The following is a 23472-nucleotide window of genomic DNA, read 5'->3' on the forward strand; positions in this document are numbered from 1 at the left end:
GGTGTTTTCATGATTTTTTTCTGGTTAAGGGGAAGGGCCTAACTATGGGGTAGAAGCATCCTGCAGATAAATGCATGACTGCGCAGATGGTGTCTCCAGCAACATTTTGGCTTCTTTGACCATGGAAGTTGTTCCAAGAAGCAAGATTTCTAGGAAGAGAGAGAATCCACCTGACAAAGAGAAGGAAGAGCTTTTTTGCAGACAGGTTTGCAAACCTAGTGAGGAGGACTTCAGACTAGGTTCACCAGGGGATGGAGACCAGTGCCCTCAGGTAATTGGGGAAGTGGGTGACCTGGAGGAAGCACATGCGGGAGGGAGCAACAGAGGAGGCCTCATTTTTCCTGACAAAGTAGAGTAGACATCTAGTTACCTCAGGTATCTGTACATGAATGCATGGAGCCTGGGAAACTAGCAGGAGAAATGCTAGTTGGAATAACAGAGACTTGGTAGGATAGCTTCCATGACTGCAGAACTGTGATGGGTGGGTATGAACTGTTCCGGAAGGACAAGCAGGGCAGAAGAGGAGGAGAAGCTGTGTTTTATGTAAAAGGGCTGTATGATTGCTCAGAGCTCCAGTATGGAACTGGGCATAGGCCTGTTGAAAATCTCTGGGTTAAGGTCAGGGGGGAGTGTGGTGGAGCACCTTTGAGGGTGCTTACCACTTGGGGGCTCCCATAGGCTCCAGTGGGAGCCTGCTTTGGAGGAGCAGCAGGGGAAACCCCTTAGGTACCATTTAAAGGGGGAAGGTGTGTGGCAGGGCACTGCTGGTGCCTGCCACTTTAAGACCAAAGCTAAGCAGCCAGTAGCTGCTTGATTAAGGCAGCCATTTTAGATCTCTGGCTGCCTATATAAAGAGCTGAGTTCCCTGCTAGCTGGGAAGGTTGTAATGTTGTGGTTTTGTGTAGCATTTGGGAGGTAAGGGCAGGAGCTTATGGGGATGGTCTGGAGGCTCCTGGTTCTGGGCATGACCTAAAACTGCACCCTGCTGGGAGTGGGTGGCCAGGTGCGGCTCTCAGTGGTGTGGGAGCCCCCAGGAAATGCCAGGCCAGTTCTCACCCTGGTGAAAGGTGGGTAGGGGTGCCTTAACCCTTGCCTTCACCTTTGGGTGGGTTATGTGACACTGGAGGTAGTTGGGGCCAGGTATGGCTGTGGCCACCTGTACCCTGTGGGGTGCAAGACCCTGAGAGACCCCCAAGAGGGAAAGCTGGGGCCAGGCATGGTGGTGGCCACCTGAGCCTGCTGGAGAGGAAAACCCTGTGGCCTGAGGAGAGGGAGCAGAGATGAGTAGCCCTGAGGGAAGGGGGCAGAGATCTAGAGCCCCAGATGAGGGGGTGATGTGGAGCCCTGTGTGAGGGAAGTAGGCCCAGGTAGGTCTTTGGCTGCCTAAGGCTGAAGTTTGGGCCAGAGGTCAAGTAAAGGGGGCTCAGACCAAGAGAGAGAGGGGTGAGTCTTGACTCTGGTAAGTCCTCCACTTCTGGGAGGCTGAGTGTGCATCAAAAGTAAGAGCTTAAGTAGCACAATGACCTGCTGCTCCAGCGGGGTGTGAGAGTCCCCTGTGAGACCCTGGAGCACAAGTCATGGTGTGAGGCACCTGAGCTCCCACATCCAGGAAGGTGGACCTGAGAGAGAGTGTGGGGCTAGTGAGAAGCTGAAGGGAGAGTACCCCCTCAGCTGGCCAATGCTAGGGCCAGGACCAGAATGGTCAAAAGCTTCAGGGGCCCACCATGAGGGATGCCCAGAGCAGAGTGCCTGGGGTCCTGCCTGGCCTTGGAGGTGAGGCCAGGGCCTGTGTGGCTGATGGGCTCAGGGGGACCATGCCTAAGAAGAGAGAGCTACAAGGAGTTCACCAGCCTGAATGATAGCGGAGTAGGCCGCCTGAGTGGAGGGATCAAAGGGGGGTCCTGATAGGAGGATTCTGGAGCCCAGCAGGGGGCTAGTGTGATTAACAGCTGGATGCCATCTGTGAGGCACAGGCTGCAGTGTAGGGGAGGTTTGGAGCTGCAGATTGTGCCCCCTGGCATTGGGGCAACAAATGGGCAGCTTAATTAACATCATAACTAATAAGAACTAGATGTGGCAGGTGAGTCAGGTGGGAGGCATGCCCAAGGGCAAGTGGGGAACCTAGCACTGTGGCTAGGCAGGCAGGCCCACTGTGCCACAAGGAGAGCAACAAGTGTGACATCATGGTAAGGATCTGCTATAGACCATCTGACCTGGAGGATGAGGCTTTCTTCAAATGGCTAGTGGAAGTTTCCCAGTCACAGGCCCTGGTTCTCATGGAGGACTTCAGTCTCCCTGACATCTGCTGGGAGGGCAATACAGCAGTGCACAGACAGTCCAGGAAGCTTTGGGAGAGGGTTGGGGACAACTTCTTGGTGCAAATGTTGGAGAGGCCAATAAGGGGCCATGGTCTTGACCTGCTGTTCACAAACAGGGAAGAATTGGTGGGGAATTTAGTAGTGGATGGCAACTTGAGCAGCAGCAACCACTAGATGATTTAGTTCAGGATGCTGAGGAAAGAAGGAAGGGGAGTCTCCCACCCTGGATCGTGAAAAGCAGAATTCAGGGAATTCAGAAAAGCAGAATTCGGGGAAATTATGGGCAAGATCCCTTGGGAGGCCAGTCTGAGGGAGAAAGGTGTGCAGAAGAGGTGGTCATGTTTTAAAGACGCGTTACTGAGGGTGCAGGAATGAATCAGCCTGATGTGCAAGAAGACTAGGAAGTCTGGCAGAGGACTAGCTTTGCGTAGCAGGAAATGCTTCAGTGAACTAAAACACAAAGACTACTTAGAAAAGTTGGACATGGAACCCTTGGGGTTATTAGGAACAATGACCATAAACTGACAGAAGAGATTTAGATTAGACATTAGGAAGTTTCTTTACAGTAAGGGTTGCCAAAGTCTGGAATGGGCTTCCAAGGGAGGTGGTGCTCTTCCCTACCTTGGAGGTTTTTAAGAGGAGACTAGACAAGCACTTGGATGGGGTCATCTGACCCCACCGCTCTTTCCTGCCCAGGGCAGGGGGTCAGACTCCATCTACTAAGGTCCCTTCCAACCCTAAAAGTCTATGAAATCTATGAAGTTGCAGCAAGGGAAGGTTTAGGTTAAGGGAAAAACTCTCTCACAAAGTAGTGAAGCACTGGAACAAGTTACCCAGAGAGGTTGTGGACTCTCTGTTCTTGGGGGGTTTTAAGACCCAGGCAGACAAAGCTTTGGCTGGGATTATCTAATTGGGGATGGTTCTGCTTTAGCAGGGGGTGGACTAGATGACCTCCGGAGGTCCCTTCCAACACTAATTTTCTATGATTCTAAGTTTCTGAATGGGCACGTGCCTCACCTGGAAGCCTAATGCATATGATGCAAGAGAAAAGGGCTATTAAGTAATCTGCTTTGTAAACTGCTGTCTTATTTCAGCCAGACAATACATTTCCCAGCTCTGTCCTGAGAAATTTGAATTACTCTGAGCCTAATCTAGCACATTCCATGAGCATATTAAAAATGAATCATTCTCTCCAGATGGCATCTGTAGCATCTTGTATCTTTTTGAGTATTTTATATTAACATGAGGAAACTCATCTTTGTATATAAGGTTAAAGGGACCTTTTTCTTTAAAAAAAAATAAAATAAAAAAAAATAGTACTGTAACGGGCTTCTGCCTTTGTCCCTTTAAGGAGGAAAGAACAGTTGAGTTAGTCATCTGGAGTAAGCAGCCAGAAGAAAACCAAGATAAGGGGCTACTGGGCTGCAAGTTTCCCACTGCAGTAGGAAAAGGGGCAAAGGTCCAGACACAGCAGAGCAGTAGAAGCAGGAGGATTATTGGGCTCAGAGGGAACCTTTGTACATGGTGGAGAAACCATGTGACTGGAAGGGTGCCCAGAGGGATATAAACTCAGGTCCCGAGAGGTATATGAAGGAGCTGAAGCAGGGCAGGGGATGCCATGACTGTTTTAGGCCCACCCTGACACAAGTACCTAATACCACTCACTCATTCCTCTGGCTGTGTCAAATACTAGAAGTGAGGCCTGCAAGTGGCACTGAGAATACATCCCAGCACTACTCTTAGGCTCTCTGTCGTGAGCATCCTTATTTAGCATGTATTCAGTACTACCCTGAAGAGACCATGTTACCTCATTTTCAGGATTTGGCATGAAGAATGGGAGTAAGTGTGTACATCATACTTCACGGTGGTGCTCTCAGGTATGAGCATGCAGGCCACAGAAGCTAAATACATGCTTAGTTTTTCCATTAGGTGTGGTGCACAATGTTCATGGTTACCTGCTTAGAGTACAGTATTCAATTCCACAGGGGAAAGAGCCAAGGAGACTTGCATAAACCAAAACAGTAACTTGAAATTCCATCTTAAAACCTCATGAGCAAAATCTTGAGGATGTGATGTAATGTAACGTGCTAGGACCTGTGCTCGTAAGTGAAGGTTAAGACTCCAGGCTGTTACTCGGGAGATCTAGACTCATTTCAAAGCTGTGGTTGCAGCTTCCTGAATGGGCAAGTTGCATAATAAAAATTAGCCTCTTAATTTAGTCTCAGACTTGTAACAGGGGGGAGAACCAGGCCTTCCTTCATTAGTCGTGTCTTAATTTTAGCCTCTTCAAGGCTAAGACTCCTTCTTATGCTGTACTTGTTCAGCACCTGGAACAATGGGCTTTGACCCTGGTTGGGGACAGTAGGCACTACCATAAGACAGAAAAGATACATGGAATATGGAGAGAACTAGACAGGTCTGTGGGGAGACTGATAGTAATCAAAGCCTCTGAAATTTATCTGTAACATGTACTGATGCCCAAATTCCTATTCATCATCTGGCCTCTAGCTGTAAAGATTACAACCCTTTTCTTAGCTCAGGGTCATTATGGCCAAGTCATGAGGTTGATTTCAGAAAGCAAAAAACAATAGCTTCTCTAGGGAATTTGTTAGATTAAAGATGATTCCCCTGCTTGAGTCCCCAAGCCTTTTCTTAACTTCCAAACCAAACACTGCCTGAGTTTTGGTTATATTCAAATAACTATTTTTCATTCCTATTTAGGCTGCTTCTGCACTCCCTGTTTCCAGGTGGTGTGCATGCTCTGTAGTCATTCTGTCTCCTGCTGAGGCATTTTGGGATAACTACCTAATATTCCCAGCATACATCTAAACAAGCTCTACACAACAGAACTGCCTCAGTCAGGAGACATCCCATCACCTTCTCTGCTGTGCAATAGAAAACACCTTACCAAGGAGGAGGAAAATTTCAACACCCTGCTTGCCATCAGACACGTTGGCGGTAAACTGACTGCTCCAACTTTTATTTGAGCCTAATTTGCATAAAATGAACTTTTCCACCCAAGGGAACCTATAATGCCTTTCTATTCTACTGTGCAATATGAAATTTCATTTCTATCTGGGAGATGTTACAATCTGTTCATTCTCATTTGCATGAGGAAAGGCACATGAGTCAGAAAGCTTGCTAATAAAGGATTTTTTCCACAACTATTTAGTTGGTCTAATAAAGATATTGCCCCTACCAAGAGTTGTGAATACTTACAGCATCCATCCATCCATGTAGCTAGTAGATGCATAAGTAGAACATATAATATAAGAAAGAGTTAAGTTTTTTTTCACATTCCCAAAGCGTGGACTTCAAGAACAACACCAGAAGTCATGAGAGTGGCTAACATTGAAATAACTATTCCAGGGAAACAAACAGATGTGAGAAAAAAGAGGGCCAAGGCCTAGAGAAGTCCTGATGGAAACAAGGTGGCTGACAAAGCAGATCCTTAGTAGCTTAAACAAATTCATTCCTCTCTACTACCATCTTTTTTTCTTTAATACTAACACACAACAATATAATAAAATAAAGTTTTGGGTACAAGCTGCGATCATCTACATGAATGCTTCAGTGACTGCCCTCAAAATCACCATCCATTAGGTTTTGCACAGAAGGGGAACAGGACTGTTTCATGTCATCTTTTCATTATTGAATAGACTTATTTATATCTCCTCATTGCAGTATAATGATGGTGTTTTTTCTCTTATAGTCCTCTTGTGTTAGACAGCTATAGCATGACAACCAGATGTTATAAAGGTAAACTACTTCCATTTAAAATGGAGTGTTTGTTCATGGATGAGCACAATTTCTGAGCCCCTTATAGGACAGGAAGTGTCATAGGGACCTTTTTCTCTCTTAAAGGTCCCAGTGAGTTTTGAAAATTAAAATTGAAGTGAATTTTGGATGGGAATGACCACTCTATCTTGTCTCCCCCAGCATACTCCCTCCAAAGCACTAATTACAGGAGAGACTGGGATGGACCACATGCTCCATGTCTGTATATATGTAGAGCACAGTAAGGCACTTGCTAAAATATTGCTACAATCTGCATAATCACCAATGAAAATGATTAGAGTATTACCATCACACAGCTAGCCTTAAAGTAAGGAGCGGGCACAAAGGAAGGATCCAGGAAAATACCCAATTTGTGAGCTCAAGCACTAGATTCAGACCAGCCGTCTTATCATTGTTCCTAGCAAGTCATCATTCTTCTGCCACGGAAAGGGGTACCCTTTCCAAGTAGCACAGCCCATATGATTTACCACCAAAAATGGCAGCTCTAAAAAAGTGTCCCATGGGCCAGTGATTCCACTGGGCCGACTTTATCCCCCTAAAAAACAGTCCCTTCTTTCTGTTAACATCTGCTGGTGCTTCTTTGTAGCTGGAAATCAACCAGAGATCTTGGGAATAATCACCATAGTTAAGAAAACTCCTTCCTTTGTCTCCAAGGAAACACTGCTATGCTGTCTTACATCAGGAGCAGCATGTTCTGGAGTGGGGGTGGAGGAAAGGAAGGAACAGGGAGAGCAGGAAACTGGAAGCTGGGAAGAGGAGAACAGGCACAAATTAGGCAGGTAATGGTTGACAAGAGGAAATAGTTTCTCTCCACCAGGGAGCTCAAGGTTTACACAGAAGGATGTATGCTGGGGTGGTCTATACACAGGATCCAGCCTGGGAAAGAATGCTGTCTCCCCTGGAAAAGGGAAGGAAGGGAGGGAACTCTCCACGACTGTGGGAAGATGCAGAAAGATAACAGACTCCACCACCACAAAGCGGGTAATAAAAGAGGAGCAGTGATAGAAAGGAAGGGGAATTCCCTGTCCTAAAAATATGTACCCACTGAGATTCATGCTCTATAATGGAAATTGCTTCTTCTGAGGCTCTACAGAGCCTCTAGTTCCAGCACTAGACTATATAACGCTATAATAATGTAACCACTGAGCCGGCCTTCTTTCCCAGGCACTTCCTCCTATGGGAGGACTCCTTTCTAAAGCAGAACTATCACTGCTGCTACCTTTCAAAGTTCCCTTACACAATAGCTTGGGAAAATCCCCATCCTCCATTATAGCATGCCTACATCCCACTTCAGCAGCTTGGACCCAGCAGCAATCATATTCGTGCATTGTTGACATCACAGCTTTTACAGACAAAACTACTCACCTGGAGCAGGTTTCAGTTCTCCAGAGGCTGGAAGGGCAGCAGGACTCTTTACTCTGAAAACTGCCTGTGTTGGTGGGGGTTACTCTGACTTCTTTTGTTCTTCCCTTTTGTTCCTCCACCACAAACAGGAGGCAAAATATCCTTCTTAAGAAGGTTCAGCTTAGTGGAGAGCTCTCAGCAGTGCCTTTTGAAAGGAGAAAGGAAGCCTGTATTATTCTTAAGATAGATAACAGTGGGGGGCGGGATAGAGGTAGCAGGGAGGAGGAGACTGAAAGATCTGAAAATGATTGTGGGAGAGCTGGGGACTCAAGGCACCTGTCACCAAGATGCTGCATATATTCCAGGCAGGAATTAACACTGACAATGCTTGTGTGACTACTTCTCCCTCCTCATACAAACTGCAAAAAAGAGTTAATAGCAGTCAAGGGCACAGGATGATAATATGATGAACAATGTATGGTGCTAGAGAAGGTTTCACTTGCTCTTCCAGTCCTATATCCCTTACCTTCTGTAGCTTTCAACTAGATTGCCTTTCATTCAGAAACCCACTTAGATGCAAAAGCCAGAAGGTTACCAGATACTGAGCCCAGGGTTTTTTTCTTTTACTAATCTTCTTTATGTAAACAGAAGCTTTGAGAGCTAAATACACATCAAGACCGCACAGCGTCATTTGAAGAACTGAAAATACACATTTTTGGACTTTATCCAAACATGCAGGTTTCTCCTGTGTACACATCAGTCACGTCACCAGCCAGATTCTATTTATGTAGCACGCAGAAGAAATAAGCAAGCCATACATTTTAGCTGTGGGCCAAATTCAGTCTTCAAGGAACTGGGTACAGCTTCCATTGACTTCCTGTATTGCTTTATTAAATACTGATGACTAGAGGTACTTCTCTAATGGAAACCAGGTTAAACACCAAAATTACCGCAAAACCACAAGAACATATTTTAGGTGTCAAGTACAAGCATTTTCAAACTAGTCATCACTCCTGTGATACGGGATAGGAAGAGAAGAATGCACAAAGACACCAACTCCCCCCTACCCCCACCTGCCTGTTTCAAAGCTACGGTGTCATGTCTTAGTGCATATCTGCTTCTAGAAGCTCGCCCCATTCTGGATAAATGTCAGCTACTACCTGACAGCTGAGGGAATTCTTATTAATCCAGGCGGCTGTGGTTCAGAGGCTTGTGCTGGGTTCAGTGCCCACTGACAGCTGTGGAAGCTGTGAATGGCCAAAACGAGTTACATAAAAAAGCATCCTAGACGGGACTTGAACTTCTGTGGGAAACATGACCCATCCATCAAAGAATAAGTAATATGCTTAATATTGGTATAAGAACATGAAAATGCTGTAGTGTGTCAGATGACAGGTCCATCTAGCCCAGTATACTGTACTTCACAGTAGCAGAGAACAGATGCTAATGGAAAGAGTATTTATGTAGGGCCTGTTCAAACTGATCTGCTCCTTTTCCCCTGCAGCTTCCAATATTCAGAGGCCTAGGCAGCCCTAATTTGGAGTTTGCACCCCAGCTCATGTATACTTATCCTGCATGACTATATCCAATCCCCTCTTGAGCCTGGTTAAATTATTAGCTTCCTATAACACCCTGTGGCAGTAAGTTAAATTGTACACTGAGTGAAAAAAAAATCCTTTTATTCATTTTAAACCTGCCACCTAATAATTTCACTTTATACCTCCTATGTAGGTGGCAAACACAGGGGTGAAACTGTTCCCCAGCAAATATGCTATGGACATTTTTCAGAAGTGCTGGAAGGCTGCATTGCCAAACCCATTTGGAGGAACGAGGTGGGGCAGTGCTCTGTTTTATCCTGATGTTCTCAGGGGTCTGGCCCAGGCTGCATTCGGGCCCCTAGAAATTTTTTAAAAATTAATATTTATTTGCCTCTGGCTCCAGTCAAAAGTGAAAGGAGCCAGGGGCAGTAGGACCCAGGGGAAGCCACAGCAGGCCCCTGGAGGAGCAGGGCCCGCCCTGCCCCACCCCCCCCCCAGCAGGAGGGATCATGAGGCTGTTCCCTCCTGTGAGGGAGTGGGAAGCTCAGGTAAGAGGGGGTTGGGGGGCACGCTGGTCCCCATCTGGCCACAGGGCTAGGGGGGCTGGGAGCAAGGGGGTGTGGGAGCCAGCGCTGGTGGGGCCCAGAGCAGGGTGGCTCCCCTCTCTCCCTGCTGGGGCAACCAGCCCAGCTCCATGGAGCCCAGCCAGCTGCACCCAGGCTCCTGCCATCCTGCTCTGGGCCCCACTGGCACTGGGGGCACCACCCAGCTGTTGCTGGCTCCCATCCCCCCAGGACCCTGGGGGCAGCACGGGGGGGTGCCTGGGGCTGCTGGGGGTGGCATGACCCAGCTGGGGATGTGGCCCGGGGAGGCAGCGTGGAACTTCCATCCCATGCCTGAGGCTTGGGGCAGCAACAGCCCAGCTGCCCCAGCCACAGGAGGCTCTGGTGGGTGCTGCCACCCTGGGGGGGGAAGGCCTGGGCCTCCCACCCCACAGGGACCCAGTGGCAGCTTGCTCCCTGGCCCCAGGATGGGCGGGAGGCTGCACCAGGAGTGGGAGTGGATCTGTGGCCGCTTTTCTGCTCCAGAAGTTCCTGCGGCCATAAGGAGCCCAGGGGCCCTGGGGAAGCTCCTGGCCAGCACCAGGGGCAGCACAGGTCACCTCCTGAGGCTGCTGGGGTGGCACAACCTGGCAGGGTCCTGGCCCAGGGCACAAGAAGCTTGGGGAGGCTGCAGGAGCTTTGAGAGGAAAAAAGCAGCCATGGCTCCACTCTGGCTCCTGGTGCAGCCTCCTGCACTGTCCTGGGGCTGGGGGGCAAGCTGCCACCAGGCTCCTGCTGGAGGCAGGGGGGGGGCCTTCCCCCCAGGGTGGTGGCAGCCACGGGGGATGCCCATGGGGGTGGGGGGGGGCAGCCAGGTTGTTGCCATCCCAAGCCTCAGGCACAGGATGCAACTTCCGCACCGCATCCCTGGACTTCCTGGGCTATGTGCCACCTTCAGCAGCCTCAGGTACACCCCCACACTGTCCCCAGGAGCTTCCCTGGGGCCCCCAGCCTCCTGGAAGCTGCAGGAGCTCCTAAAGCAGAAAATCAGCCACGGCTCTGCTCTGGCTCCTGGCGCAGCCTCTGGCTGTCCCAGGGCTGGGAGGCAAGCTGCTGTCAGGCTGGCCATCCCCCCAGGGTGGTGGCAACCCTCGGGCTGCCCTTGGGGGGTGGCAGCCAAGCATTTGCTACCCCAAGCCTCAGGCGCGCAATGCAAGTTCTGCACCAGCTCCTTGGGCTTCCCACATCCCGTGCCATATCCCCACTGACTCATGCCACCCCCAGTGGCTCCAGGAGCCCCCTGCACTGTCCCCTAAGCCTGACAGGCCCTTCCATGGCAGCCCCCAGAGCTCAAACACAGGCATAAGGCTTGGGGCAGCAAGTGCCTGGCTGGCTCCCCCCTTGCAACCCTTTCTGCAAACCCCACAGCCACACCCTCCTCCAGACACAATCACACATCCCACAAATACCACACACACACATACACAGCTCCCCACAAACCCCACATCCACCCACCCAATACCACCGCTGCACACCCCACACACTATACAAGAGTAAGACTACATTTTGAGCTATTATGCAATCATTTCTACATATAAAGCACAAACACACAGGTATCAGGACAAAAATATATATTTTAATTGAATTAAAATATAATATTATGGGTATTTGATTTTTAGTACATAATTTGTTTTTTTCCCAGTTCTAAGATAGCAAAAACCCTCTTCTCTGAAGGAGTAATTCCAGGGGCAAGGGGAGGACTTACGGTGGCAAGGGTCAGAGGTCAGGGGCGGGACTTCCAGTACTAAGATGGTGACCAGGGGGCAGGGCACCTGTCAAGGGGTGGGGTTACCCATGCAGCCCTCGACAGCTTGCTAAAACTTGCTAAGCAGCCCTTCGGCCCAAAATAATTGCCCACCCCTGGTAAACCTCTCTAAGCTGCAAAATGATCAAGGATGGACATTTCACAGTGGAAACGACCATGCAGTTGCTGGATTCCATGGAAGATACGGTTGTGGCTATGTCCAACTGTCCCTTGCCACTAGTGTCATTTACCGTGAAGAACTGCTGGCTGCCATACAATGCAGTGTGCCCAGACCAATGTGGGAGTGTCTCCAAACTGTGGAGTGGTGTTTCTGGGCCAGGGAAGCAAGCAATGAAAGCTTACAGCACTTCTGGGTCAGGGAGACAACACCAGTCCGATGTTGACCAGTGGGACCAGATCGCTGTGGCCATCTGGGATGACGAACAGGAGTAGGTGAACTTCTGCATGTCACAGCCCACCTTCACACAGATCACCCCAGAGGTGGTGCCTGCTTTGAGAGGCTAACAACTGGAATATAAGTCCAAGCTCACTATCTCCAACAGTTACACCAGTTTAACTGGTACGTCCATGGTAAACCAGTTTGATGTTGGTACATTCATAGCATGTGATCACATGTAGGAGGTGTCCCTGCTGATCAAGGGGATCATGGCACCATAGATCATACTGTAACAGGGAGCTTAGAGTTCCTGTTATTTTAAGTGAGAAACCGCAGCAGACGGAGCCCAGGCAGCTGAGCAGGGATTAGCTGCAGAAGGAAAGGCAACCTGCTTTTCCTCCTGCAACTAACCCCTGATCAAGCTCAGAAAGAGGACTCTTGTGGGTGGCTGGGGAAGTCACCTGACCAGAAGGAGGTAGGGTTTAGGGAGCACATAAGCCCAGGATCTGAGTCAGGATGGGTATCCTGGCCCTGAAGGCTGTGGAGGAAAGAGTTCCTGCAGAAGAGTTCCTGGCTGATACTTGGGCTGCCCTGGGAAAATGCAAGTAGGACACTGCTGGCTTGCAGGGGAGTAGGATTCAGGGTAGAGTGGAGTTTGGGGTTCTGCCAGGTAACTGATGAGTTATGTCCAGACCAAATATGGAGTTTTGGTTATAGCCAGGTGTCTTATTCCTTTGTTATAGTATATATCAGCAGACTGATTGGGTCTATCAGGAGTGGAGGAGATACCAGTAGTGCACAAGCAGGGTGGTGACAGGTCCAGGGGGGTCAGTGCCCGAGAAGAAGACACCAGGGCCAAGCACCCAGAACCAAAGTGGGGGAGACAAAGACTGGAACCCAGAAGCCAGGTCCAGTACAGTAGGCCTGGGCTCAAGGGCCCAGAAAGAGGAAAGGGGAGGATGCCATGAAGGTTGAAGCCCCAGCAAGGGAGGGTGATTGAACAGCAATATCTGTGAGGCATGGATGTGGATATAAGGGAGACCATGAATGGTCCATTAGGTATCAGATGTTTTGGAGGCACAGGCAGATTAGGAGGGCCCACCTAAAACAAGTGCAGAATTGGGATCAATGGGATATGAGAGGGGTCTGCTGGCAATCAGACTAGGGCTTGCACTAGCACCGTTGGGCAGCCTCCCTTTTCACATTCTCATAATGCCAACAAAGGTGCAGCAGGTGAAGGAAGAGGGAGGGTAGCCTAGAACCAAAGGAGAGCAGGAGCTGCATGGCTACCGGGGGCATCACGACCACCCCTGGGGTCCAGCACTTGCTACAGATACACATGACCAACCCACAAGAAGCTGTGGACCGTTTTACCAGCCTCTGTTCCTAAAGTGCATTAGGGCCAATGATAGCACACTCATTGCCATCCTTTCGCCTGCACACCATGGCTGGGACTTCATCAACTGCAAAGTTTATTCCAAGTGCCTGTTGGCAAACACTTGGCACAGTCATAACAGTTTCTGGCCCCTTAATTAATTCTGTAGGAAGAGGATATTGAATAGATAACCTGTATGACCTAAGGAAGCAGGATGCTACATTTCAAAGTGAGCCCTATGAAAACTGGGAACCAACAGTCAAACATCCTGAAAGGGGCAAAGGATGTGGAACACATGAGAGGAGCAATGGACATGAAAGATGTGCCATTGTCAAGGCAACCAAGGGAGGACAGCTCACCCATAAAAAACGCAAGCAGAAATAACTTTGAAACTGCCGTCCCCACCTGAAGAACTGCGGACCTCAGAAAACCTTCTGAATGCCTGCCTGCAGGGAGACACCCTATCCTCAGGACTATGCAGGACTCCTGTGTCCTCAGGACTACTTACGCAAAATTTCTGTTGTGCCTTTTCTTAGGCTAAGTTTTATGTTGTCTCTTTATCTTATGCTTAAAATTGTGGATTGATGTTCTCAATAAATGCTCTCTTCAGAGAACAGACTATTCTTGTCCAAGCGTTTTCATTACTTCGGTGCCACCACCTAAATTCTAACACTAAGGTTAGGTAACAGGCAATGCCATCATTGGCAGTCCCTCAGAATAGGATAACAGTTTTCAAGTAAATAGAAAAGTCATCAGTGGTTCACAGATGTTTGAGGAGGCTGATCTGAGATCCACATGTTTAATTACAGATATGACAAACAGAACCAGGAGGAAGGAGTAGATAATGTCTGATCACAGCTCTTTCCCTTTGTCCATCTCATCTATCCAGCTCCATAGTGAGGTGAGTGTGGTCAAAATGACTGATGCCTTGTCATACATCATGGCACCATTAGAGACAATTCAGTGCTTGCATCTCCCAGGTGTTGACATTAATATTTCATTTCTTCTGATTGGCCTTCAAGATGTCCTTGAATCGCTTCTTTTGCCCACCTCTAGAGCAATGACCATTGGTCACTTGGAAGCACAGGAATCCTTATGACATATCTTGTCCACTTGTCATGGGATGGGGTATCCAAGGATGGCCGTGATCTCCTAAGGCCCCTCAACCATGCCAATTCAGCTTAATGGGCACCCTCTTTTCTTGCCTGCCATCTCTTGATGTAAATGTAATATAGGCAGGCTGCTTTCACATTTGGTTGGACACGGTCCTGATGGACTTTCCTGGACCCCATGGGTCCCCAGACCCCTAGTGGATCCTGTTTCAAAATAGATGTTTTGGGACACCCTAGCCTTATGGGCTATATGTGTGGCTCCAAACTGCCCCTTTACCACGCCCCAAGCCTCCCAGATGGTATTGCTGTTGTCTCCCCCAGGCCTTACTACAACTTGGCCCCTTGTCCTCACTGGGCTCTCCGTAGCCCTGTCTCTGCGCCCCTCGATGCCGGGCTCTGTGTGCCCCAAATACCGCACCCTCTCTGGCACTGGGGTCTATGCACCCCAAATGCCGCACCCTCTCTGGCGCTGGGGTCCCCACACTATAGCGGGGCCCCAATGAGGCCTCCTCCTTTCCCAGTAGCCTCTCCCAAACCACCGGTGTTATACAACAGCAAACAAAACATAGGGCCCTGGGCTATAACATAATACAAAGGATTGGGGTGTGCTCTGCCCCTTTAAAAGAATAAGATTTTGTCCCTGGCACTAAGTGTCTAGTAGGCAAGGGCACCTGTGGAGCTCACGGAGTCCCCTTAGCCCTAAGTGCAGCATATCAGGCAGTCGCAGCGTCACTGGGCACTTCCTGCCTGGAGGCTCCTTCCCCTCTGGCTGCTAGCAGGAAACTGCCTTCCCTAGTCCCAGTCTGGGGTTTATGAGGGCCCAGGGCCCTGCCCCTTCCAGCCAGCTGACTAGGTGAAGGCTAATTTCCTCATTAGCTGGTTGCCATGGCAACCTGCACCTGGGCTCCTGTCTGGCTCTTTGGGCTCTCCCCAGGCAGTTTCTGCTCTTCTAGGAGCAGGCACCTAAGTGCCCTGCGACACCAATGTAACTGGTGGCATATAAACATGGCTTCAACGCTGGTGATGTTTGCTTGAGCCAGGATTCTGGCATTTGTTTTTCTCTCCTTCCTACCGGTATGAAGGATCATAGAATCATAGATAAGTAGGGCTGGAAGGAACTTCCAGGGCTCACATAGTTTAACCCTTGCCTGAGTCAGGATCATCCCTATCCAAAGCATCCTATACCAATCCATTGTCTAACCGATTAGCAAAACTACACAGTCAACTCTGACACAATCACAGCGTATAACACCCTAACCTGCCACAGGTAAAGCAGGGGAACACGGTGGCCAACATCCTGGTGCTGCAAAACTTGTTTAAAATGCTTGACATCTCCAAGGAAAAGGGCCGCAAAAACCACACAGCCCAGTCTGACCGCGGGGTAAATTCCTACCTGACCCCAAATATTGTGATTTGTTTCACCCTGAGTGGAAGGGAAGACCCTCTAAGTCAGGAACCTCCAGACTTACGTCCCAGCAAGAGTATGGACACACCCGTCAAAATCCCCAGCCTTGGTTGCAACCAGCACCTAGTGACCTTGAGGAAGGCTTAAAAAAATCCCTAACACATGTAGCAGCAGGGGGTGGGGGGTGAAATTCCCTCCCAGCCCCATGAGGCAACCAGTAACACCCAGAAGCGTGGAAAATATCCATAGTATAACATAGGCATAGCTACTTCTCAATCATCCCTGGCCAATGCCTGTACAGCCCTTTCTTGAAGACTTCCAGTGATGGAGAGTCCGCAACTTCCTTAGGTATTTCACTGCCTCACTCTTCTAATAATGAAGAAGTTTTTTGCTGATATTCAATCTAAGCCTACTTCGCTGTAACTTCAAGCCACTGGTCTATATCTGCTCTCTGCACCGACAGAGAAAAGGTGTTTTTACTCTTCTTTACAGCAGCCCTTCAGATTTTTGAAAACTGGTATCCTGTTGCCTCTTACATGCCTTTTCCACAAAATTAACATGCCTATTTCCTTCAAGGTCTCCTCATATGATTTGCCTTCCAAGCCCTTTATCATTATTGTTGCAGGTCTCTAGACCCTCTCTAACCTCTCAACATCCTTTGTAAAACATGGAGCCCACAATTGCATATCTTGTGAAGACCTCGCTGGTGGTAGGGATGACAACAGCCTGGGAGATGAGAAATTTGTTTTGGGTCCTGATGTCATGATCATCATTAATGAAGGTGTTGGTTATTTTGGATTTGGAATGCAACTGGTTGATGATAAAGAGACTCCCATCCAAGCAATATCAGATGCTGACTTCAGATGGAAGTCTTTAAGCAACAAGATGTGGAACAGTTGTGATATAGTTGGAGGCCATCCTTGATGGACTGGCCCAGGCTAACATCCTAAGGGATAGCCAGCACGGGTTTGTTGCAGGTAGGTCTTGTTTGACCAATCTCATTTCCTCCTATGACCAGGTGACCTATCACCTGGACGAGGGAGATGAGATTGATGTCATATATCTTGACTTCAAAAAAGCTTTTGATCTGGTATCCCATGATCACCTCTTGGCCAAACTGCCCAGTTGTGGCCTTGGCTCCACCACAATCCGCTGGCTGGGAAATTGGCTCCGTGGTCGGACCCAGAGGGTTGTAATTGATGGCAGTCACTCATCGTGGTGCCCTGTGACCAATGGGGTCTCTCAAGGCTCTGTCCTGGGACCCATACTGTTCAACATCTTCATTAACGATGTGGACATTGGAGTCAGGAGTGGACTGGCCAAGTTCGCCGATGACACCAAACTTTGGGGCAAAGCATCCACGCCAGAAGATAGGCGGGTGATCCAGGCTGACCTGGACAAGCTCACCAAATGGGCAGACGAGAACCTCATGGTGCTTAACACCGAAAAATGCAAGGTTCTCCACCTTGGGAGGAAAAACCTGCAGCATCCTTATAGGCTCGGCAGTGCTACGTTGGATAGCACTACAGAAGAAAGAGACTTGGAGGTCATCATTGACCACAAGATGAACATGAGCCTGCAATGCGATGCTGCGGCTAATAAAGTGACCAAAAAGCTGGCTTGCATCCATAGATACTTCTCGAGCAAATCCCGGGATGTCATTCTCCCCTTGTACTCGGCCTTGGTGAGGCCGCAGCTGGAGTACTGCGTCCAGTTTTGGGCTCCACAATTCAAAAAGGATGTGGAGAAGCTTGAGAGAGTCCAGAGGAGAGCCACGCACATGATCAGAGGTCAGGAAAACAGATCTTACGATGACAGGCTGAGAGACATGGGACTCTTTAGCCTGGAAAAGCGTAGGCTCAGGGGTGATCTGATGGCCACCTATAAGTTTATCAGGGGTGACCACCAGGATCTGGGGGAACGTTTGTTCACCAGAGCGCCCCAAGGGATGACTAGGTCGAACGGTCACAAACTCCTGCAAGACCGTTTCAGGCTGGACATAAGGAAGAATTTCTTTACTGTCCGAGCCCCCAAGGTCTGGAACAGTCTGCCAGCGGAGGTGGTTCAAGCACCTACACTGAACACCTTCAAGAGTAAATTGGATGCTTATCTTGCTGGGATCCTATGACCCCAGCTGACTTCCTGCCCTTTGGGCAGGGGCTGGACTCAATGATCTCCCGAGGTCCCTTCCAGCCCTGATGTCTATGAAATCTATGAAGAGAGTGTTAGGGCAGTCACACATCCTTGCTTGACTCCAGCTCTAATAGTGAAGTGTTTCTGAGTCATTGGTTAGGACAACTGCTTTCATGTCATCATGAAGCAGTCTGATGGTAAAACTTGAACAGGAATTCAAATTTCACCAGGATCTTCCATAAGGCCTCTCTGTTGATTGACTCAAAGATCTTAGGTCAATCAATGCCATGAAAAAACCATGGTGTTGCTCCTGGCACTTCTCCTGCAGCTGCCTAGCTCAAATATCATATCTATTGTACCTCTGAGTGGTACCACAGTAGGACTTGGGTAGAATTTCCTCAGTGAGTAAAATGAATCTATTTTGGAGAATGCAGGTGAGGGTCTTCCCAGGTACAGAAAGGAGTACAATATCATGATTATTGCTGCAATCTGATCATTCTCACTGAATAAGTAATGATTCTGGCATCTTGCAAGTCACTAGGAATTTGTTCATCCTTCCAGATTTTCATAATGATGTGTAGCTAATGAAAACTTTTTGCCACCTTGCTTATCAATTTCAATTGGTATTGCATTAAGATCATGCTTTGTTGTTTTTCAAGACCTCTTTATAAGTTGGTTGATCTGTAAAGTAGTCCAGAATGGGGTGCAGTGGAATGGTTTCAATGCTACTCCATTCAACATAGGCATCTTGATTCAGGAGCTTGCAAAAGTGTTCCTTCCACCACGCAGTGATGGTGGAGCGACCTTAAGCAGTGTTGCTCTATCCTCAGACCTCAGAGGGATGGTTCCTTTTGTCCTGGCCCAAAGATAGCTAAGGTTGCAATGAAGAAACTATGCATGTTGTGGCTATCAACAATTTTTTAATCTCTTTCACTTTGTCTTTCCCCTACCTGTTCTTTTGTTCTCAAATTTTCCTCTGGGGCTCAGCTTTAATGTTAACTTGTTTCTAATTTGCAGTTGGTACTATTCTGCCAAGTTTTGAAGGCTCTCTTTTTGTTTTCTGTCAGCGGGTGCGTCTACATGAGAAGCGCAGTAGACTAATTCTACTGTGCATTACTGTGGCAGGCAAAAATCGTACCAATACACTAATGCACAGTAGAATTAGTCTACTGTTCATTAGTATCGCAAAAAAGCATGCACCAGCACTACTGTGTAGTAGTGCCAATTACAGTGCATTGTTAGTACCTGTTATTATACGTACTAAACTTAATGCACTGTAATTACAGCACATTAATGTAAACGTGCCCAGTGAGAGCTTTAATGTCCTTATCATTTTCATCAAACCAGTCCTGGTATTTCTTTGTGAAGAAGCCTAGAGATTCTTCGTACACCTCCTGGATTTCTTTCTTGAGGCTCTCCCAGTGATTGGTGGTGTCAAGATGATCAGGGAAGTCAGAGAGTTTCTCACTGAGGCACTGTACGGGATGATCACTTTTTGCAGAGTTTTTAAGCCCTCGATATTGAACCTCTTGGTTGCTACTTCTATGTCGTTTAGGGGCAACACAAATGGACATAATGGAATGTACCAAATGATGACTCCTCCAGCAGTTGTCTGCACTGGTCATAGCTGTGGTGATACGTGCATTGCAATAGTCTCAGGCATGCCCTATGACATAGTCAACTAGGTGCTAGTTTTCTGAATGAGGAACAAGGCCATCCATCTCACAGGACCATTCCTTCTACTTGCTGACTCTCACCACAGTATGATTACTCTCCCCTCCACTCCCCAGGGAACAACTCCCACTAGGGCACAATGTCCATTCCTGGCCCTGGACATCACCCTGGGATCCTCCCAGCTATCCCAAAATGTAGGCCATGCTAGTCAAGATATCCAGCTGGCCAGAGAAAGAGGGGATCAGGGGGTGTACAAGAAATCGTGGTTGTGGGATCCCTAACACACTTAGAACAAGGTTATTAAACACATGGCCTGTGGGCCAGATCCAGTCCATGGAGCCCTGTTATCCAACCCTAGTGCTACCCCTGAGTCTGAATGGACTCAGGCCAGCCCCAGAGGCAGGGCCGAAGACATATGCTGCATACAGTGCCTGCTCCATCCTCTCTGGGAACTATGCCACAGGCAGCACCTGCTCTGGGTTTTTCAGGACATGGGCTATACACAGGGCCTGCTCCAGGTGGTCTGGGACCAGAACTGTACATGGCTCCTGACCTAGCTGGAGTACGTGCCGCATGTGGTGCAGTCCTGGACCAGCTGCTGAGGGTGCTGTGCATAGCATGACATCTGCTCTGACCAGTCTGGGATCCACACTACACACCACACTGATTCTGGCTGCTCCAGGATCTGTGCTGCAGGTGGCACCCACCCGTGGTCTTCAGGGTGCAGTCTGCAAGCAAGTACTTGTACTTGAACTGTGGAATTGTACTGACCCCACAACTATACTTAGCCCCTACCCATCTCCCTGCTTCATTTTCTAACTCTAGGCCCCCTTTTTCTTAGCCCACCCACTTGTTATTGCTTACCATAAAGTGCTCTTACCTTTTCTAATGAATAGTTTACATATGAGTGAAGGCGACAGAATCAACTTTCACAAAATAGTGGGGATGGGGAGAAACTGGGCAGGGCAGGTGGGACAGCTGGGTCCCAGCAAGCTTAGAACTTGATTAGACAGCCCAGGCCATGCTGTGGAAGGACAGAATCAGGATTCAGGCAAGGTGCCATAATCCTTTATGCAATGCCCAGGGCCTTATTTCAAGCTCCAGGAATGAAGCCAGGTGCAGCAAAGAGAGAATTGTTCAGGCATTGACTGTAGAGCACAGATGCTGCATGAGGTGCCAACTAGGCCATTAGCACAGCCAGTTCTCAATCAAAGATAAAATGAGAGGGACCCACAGCATGCAAAGATGGCATAATCTCTATTATGGATGAGCCTTCCTAAAACAATGACGGAGCAGAGGGAGGCCAGTGGATGCTCCCTAGGTGCTCCACACTGCACGGCTGAGAGGGAGGGTTAGCAAGCACAACAACATCCTGGTGGATTATACAGCTCACAGGACCGATGCAGAGGCAGTAGTTTGGATAGTATATGGACAAGTTGTTCTCAAGGTCTCCTTCCTAAGTAGTGTCACCCCCGTGTAATCTTCCACTGGGAAGAGCACTGGAATTTTCCACCTGATGAGGCAGTTTCTTACAGAAGCATCTTCAACTCTGACATGTGTCTGGCTCCCTAGCATGGCTGCTTACTAGCTCCCCTTTAGCTCCATGCATTAGCTGTGAGATTTCTCAGGGGCTTCTTCTAAATTCTACTAGGTCAAAAGCAATCACTGAAAGTAGATCAGGGAGCTCACAGTGGAGGTGGCCTGATAAGAACTAGTGCTGGGAACATGCCTCCCCTCTGGCTCACTTTCTGTAATAAGCTATGAGACAGTGCGAGCTGCTCCTCTTGGCAGCATGTAGCTTTCATCATTCAGTGCAGTTGTAAAAGAAATATGACAGCTTGGGGCCCAGAGGCTTGCCTACGCTCAGCCTGACCCTCCTCTATGGACAGAGGGACTAGACTTTCCCCTGCGACTCTCAGATATTCAACAAATCATGAAGCAGCTTTGCCACCATCTAAAACAGAGACTGGTTAGGGAAATCCCAACCGGGACCCCTGTCCCAGAACCCCTGCCACTGCCCTGAATTGACAAGGCAGGGCCTCTACTAATCTGTGCTCCATTGTACAGGACCCATCAGGTGAGGTTTGAAGTTTCATTTGCATCACAGGTTCTAGGCTGGGCCAGGTCCTGAAATCCAATCATTGTTATAAGGAAAGTCTGCTCACGACACAATCCAGATACAACACACAGCTGAGCTGAGTTTACACAGCAGCTTTTTCATGACATGGTCACATGTGAACCACCATGCAACAATGTTTGCATACTTACTATGCTGGATGACAGTATTAGCGCCTAGATTTTCTCAGAATTTACTACTATCTCTCAGTGCCTCAGCACTGTAGAGAGATCAGCCAAACATAAATATAGTTGGAAGGATCTAACCTATATAACAAAATGCTGAACCACTTACAAAAAGGTGTCCCAGCTTATGCCACTAACAAGGGCAAAAAGGTTGAGACTTACCAGGATAATTAGGTGATCTTCTCAAATTAATGTCACTGACAGTTGTGTAACTTAATCCATAAACCAGGCATGAAAATCTTAGCAAACAGGCTTTGCTGCACCTATTGCTAACCATCTATAAACCAGGTTGTTCATGGATGTCAACATGTTTAAAGTCTATGGTGTCACTAAATGTTCACTAATTTGGACATAAGTTATTACACAGAATCAACTAAGCACAAAAAGGCACATAAGAAACAGATTTTTGATTATCTGTAAATAAACGCTAGCAATCTAGGTAATGAGAAGAGTTGAAGATGCTTCTGTAAGAAAAGAAATATGATATGGTAGATCTTATTGAAACTTATGGAAATGGGTCATCTAATTGGAAAGTTACAATTGATTGTCAAAACCTGATGATTGCAGGTCTCCTTAATAAAGCCAGCTTGCACTGATATATTTCTCCAACATATTTGCCTTACTACTATAAAACATCTGGATTAAAAATTGATCTCAAAGTGTTACTGGGAAGACATCAAGAGGTAGATTGCTTCTAGTGGGGTTCCCCAGAGGTCAATTCTTGGTTCTATTCAATATTTTTAAAGTAATGTAAATAATGATAAAAAGTCTTTGCTGTTAATGAGGCAGATAGGTTCCTGCTACGGAGTGATCTGAACTGTCTGGTTAAATTAACATTCACAACAAAATCCATTTTAATACCACCAAATGTGAGATAATGCACCTGCAAATCAAGAATACACATAATATATACAGGATAGGAGACTATCTTATAAAGTAGTGACTGTCAGAGGTCATTCTAGGTACCTAGAGACCTAGCAAGTAGGGCTGGAAGAGACCTTGGGAGATCATCTAGTTCTAGTCCAACTCCCTGCTCAAGACCTGAACCATCTTGACTAAACCATTCCAGACAAATATTTGACCTGCTCTTAAAAACATCCAAAGATGGAGATTTCATAACTTCTTTCAGTTACCTGTTCAAAGTCTGAACCACCGCCATAGTAAGAAAATTATTTTTAATATCCAATGCAAATTTCCCTTGTTGCAATCTGTTCTCCTGTAGGCACAGAAGACAGTTTATCACCATCCTCTTTATAACTACATGCCAGTGCAACTTGAAGCCTTTTATCAACCCCCTCCCTTAGTCTTCCCTTCTCTAGACTAAATCATCCCAGTTCTTCCAACACTTTCTCATATGACAAGTTTTCTAGAACGCTAGTCATTCTTGTTAAGGAGTAGTTACATGTTAAAATTAGTACCTGGTAAGGGCTGTTACAATGTTACAGCTTGCACCTACTGTGAGCAGTTGCACATTAAGGGCTAATGCCCTCTAATGTACACAGCTCTGACTTGCTGCTAGAGGACTGGTGAACAGGGGCCTGGATAAGAGCTGTCAAATCAACTCTGTGCCTGCCTATTTCACTGGCTGTCTAGTGGTAGTACATGTTCTTCAGCCCTGCCCTTGAAAATCGGGTCTTGCCATCCCTGCATACCCAGATCAAGCCTGTGCTACCTCCTAGAGCCGAGATGGCACCTCTGCTGTCCCCACTGAGCTCTAGATTGGGCCACACT

At 47.9% G+C, this 23472-nt stretch overlaps 1 protein-coding gene across 1 annotated transcript in view; it reads right to left on the reverse strand.

Annotated features, from left to right (window-relative positions):
* LOC149853369 (excitatory amino acid transporter 1-like) overlaps positions 1-23472 on the reverse strand; it is a 119849-nt gene that overhangs the window by 80160 nt on the left and 16217 nt on the right. Inside the window, exon 2 of the mRNA XM_090028072.1 lies at positions 7482-7665. The gene's annotated coding sequence lies outside the window, so the exon portion shown is untranslated. The remainder of the gene's footprint in view (positions 1-7481; positions 7666-23472) is intronic.

The sequence above is a fragment of the Crocodylus siamensis genome, chromosome 14 (genome assembly GCF_052110815.1).
Source record: "Crocodylus siamensis isolate JL-2025a chromosome 14, ASM5211081v1, whole genome shotgun sequence".
Lineage (NCBI taxonomy): Eukaryota > Metazoa > Chordata > Crocodylia > Crocodylidae > Crocodylus > Crocodylus siamensis.